This window comes from Phaethon lepturus, unplaced genomic scaffold (genome assembly GCF_000687285.1).
Source record: "Phaethon lepturus isolate BGI_N335 unplaced genomic scaffold, ASM68728v1 scaffold27113, whole genome shotgun sequence".
Classification (NCBI taxonomy): domain Eukaryota; kingdom Metazoa; phylum Chordata; class Aves; order Phaethontiformes; family Phaethontidae; genus Phaethon; species Phaethon lepturus.
In genome coordinates, this window is record NW_010530132.1 from 7,848 (window position 1) to 10,390 (window position 2,543).

The 2,543-nt window shown below is 60.2% G+C and overlaps 1 protein-coding gene across 1 annotated transcript in view; it reads left to right on the plus strand.

Annotated features, from left to right (window-relative positions):
• Positions 1 to 2,543, plus strand: part of LOC104618559 (disks large homolog 3-like) — a gene marked incomplete at both ends in the record, with an annotated part of 17,237 nt that overhangs the window by 7,142 nt on the left and 7,552 nt on the right.

Here is a 2,543-nt window from a genome sequence, read left to right on the forward strand (position 1 = left end):
ACCCTCACCCCCGCAAAGCCGCCAGCGCAGAGCTGGGCTGGCAGGCTCTTTGTCACCGCCTTTCCCGGAAAATGGAGGTGCAGGGAGCTCTGCTCGGGCAGGCGCGCAGGCAGGCGCACCCCACGGCTGGGCACGGCGGACCGGCCTCCCCATCGCTCCGAGGCACACAGCCCGGGGGTGCCAAGCAGCGAGGATGGGTTTTCTAGTAAAGCGGGCCACAACGAGGGGAAAAGGCTCAAGCCTTTTCTTGTCTGTTGGCAACGCAGGGCTGATGGCATGCACCACACCGGCCACGGCTAAAATTAGCTCCCACCGCGGATGGGGCATATCCAGGGGCGAGCCGGCCCCACGCGGGGCAGGGAGGGCTTTCCCGGCTGCTCAGGAAGCCGGAGGGAGGGAGAGGGAGCGGGAGAAGCTGTCCCAAGGTTGGCTCTGAGAGATGGGCACAGCCCTGCCGAGCGGGGATGGCCGAGGCGGGAGGCTGCCCGTGGTACTCCGTGGCACACTTGCCTCCTTCTCACTGCCACACCGGGTGGCTCGGCCTCGCCGCATGGCTGGTGTCGCAAGGGAAGACGCGTCGCTCGTTATTCTGTTCCTCTCCGCCTTTAGTCATCCCCCTCCTCCCCTTGGCTCTGCATCACGAAGGTGGGTGGACGGAAGGTTATCTGGGGCTGCCGCCTCACCCACCGCTTCCCCAGCGTGCCTGACGAAACCAGCCCAGGGGATGCTTCCATTTTGGGCTGAGCGCTTCTCGCTCTGGGCCAAATTTAGAGGCAAAAGCTTTGTTTTCAGGGATTCTTTGGAGCATCCTCTGTCCTCAGCCCACAGCGGGAGCAGGGGGAGAGCTGGCAGGGTCGCACAAGAGGCAGCACTCGTTGCTCCCCCATTTCATAGCCCCAGGCAAAGATTCCCTCTCCGACAGCAACAAACCATGAGGGGATTCCAGTGCTTAGCAGCCAGGGCCAGCATGGACCATACCCAGGTCCTTCACCAGGTCCCCAGCGGGACCCAACAGCCCCTTCTCACTGCAGGAGGAGCACCCTGCTGCCTGCAGGTGAGGCTGTCCCCTTGCTGCGGTGTTTGGCTCCCAGAGATGACCTCAGTGTCCCCCAAAAGAGCTGGTATGTCACTGCTGTTAATCCTTGTCCTTGTTGTAAAGACAAGGGCAAATGCAGCAGCATTTTTGGGGCAATAACTGAGGAAACACTGTCCGCAGAGGGATGTGGCTTTGGGTTTACCCACCATACACTTGTCCACAGCAGGAGTTGCCCCTGTGTCTACGTCAACCCCAATGCCAGCTAAGAAATCCCTTGAACTCCATTTCAAGGTTTATAAAAATAAAAATAAACACCTCCCAGGTCATTTCCTGGTTTTGTAGCTAGCACAGGAGTGTACCCTTCCATAGACAGGCACAACAAATGGCTGGAGACCATTTTGCACAGTCTCACCTGCCTTGCTGGGGCCAGGCTGGATCTCCAGTGACAGTAAGCAGCTTTTTTTTGATCTGGGCATGGGGTAACCAGAATCCAACTTAGAGGAAGGAAAGCATCCTCAGACATTTCACTGCTGAGTGCCTCCTTGTCACGTGCTGGCCAAATCCCAGCCGGCAGGAGAGCATCCGGGAGCGTTGCGTAGTGAGAGCTACGCACTGGTGGCTCCCGGAGATGCCATGTGCTGTGTCATGAGTGGCATAAAGTCAGAGCGGAGACCTCTGCGTCGCTGCAAGAGCTGATGCTGAGCCCAGATTGCTGGGGAGAAGTGTGAGCCCCAGCTGGCTGCTGGTGCTAGATGATCCTGGGGAGCCTGAGCTCCGGTTTGGCCCTCCTGGCCACAAGTCCCCCAGAAGGGCAGAGCTCCCCATCGCCTAACGCTGAGCACTGGGGCCGTGGGCAGCGGGGAGAGTGCTTGGCCCGAGCCCGTTTGTGTACGAGAGAGGCAGGCACGATAGGATGTGACTAAGTGTCAGCTCTTCCGCATGAGAAAACAAGGCGAGGAGCCATCTGATTTTCAAGGCAGAGCAGAAAAAGCAGGAATTGTCCAGTTGCATCAAGCACAGAGCTGGAAGCAGCGCCCGTGAGTGTGTCACTAACGGGGATCCTGTAAGCGGGAGAGGCGGCGCAGGGCCACGGACGCTCGTCCTGGGATGCTGCCCGGATGGGGCTGGAGGCACGGCATGGCCCCTGCATTCCCCCTCGGCAGAATTCAGCCGGATGAAGCTCAGGTGATGCTCCAAGCATGCCTGGGAGGAAGAAGAGGCAGAACTGGAGACACCACTCCATTCTGACAGCCCCCTCCACCCAATCCCACAAATTTTGGCATCAGCACTGCTGGTCCCCGGGCTGGCTCCGTGCCGGGGCTGTATCCCAGGGGACAGGGGGCAGGGGTGGGATGCTGGTGACTGGCATGAGCCCCACTGCTCTGTGCGGGCTGCAGCATCAGTGTCTCCTCCTGGGGAGCAGCCAGCAAGGGGAGGTTTTCTCCTCCAAGGACCACCCCCTCTTCCCCCAGCTCGCCGCCTGCCTCAGAGTCTCTCGGCGGAGACG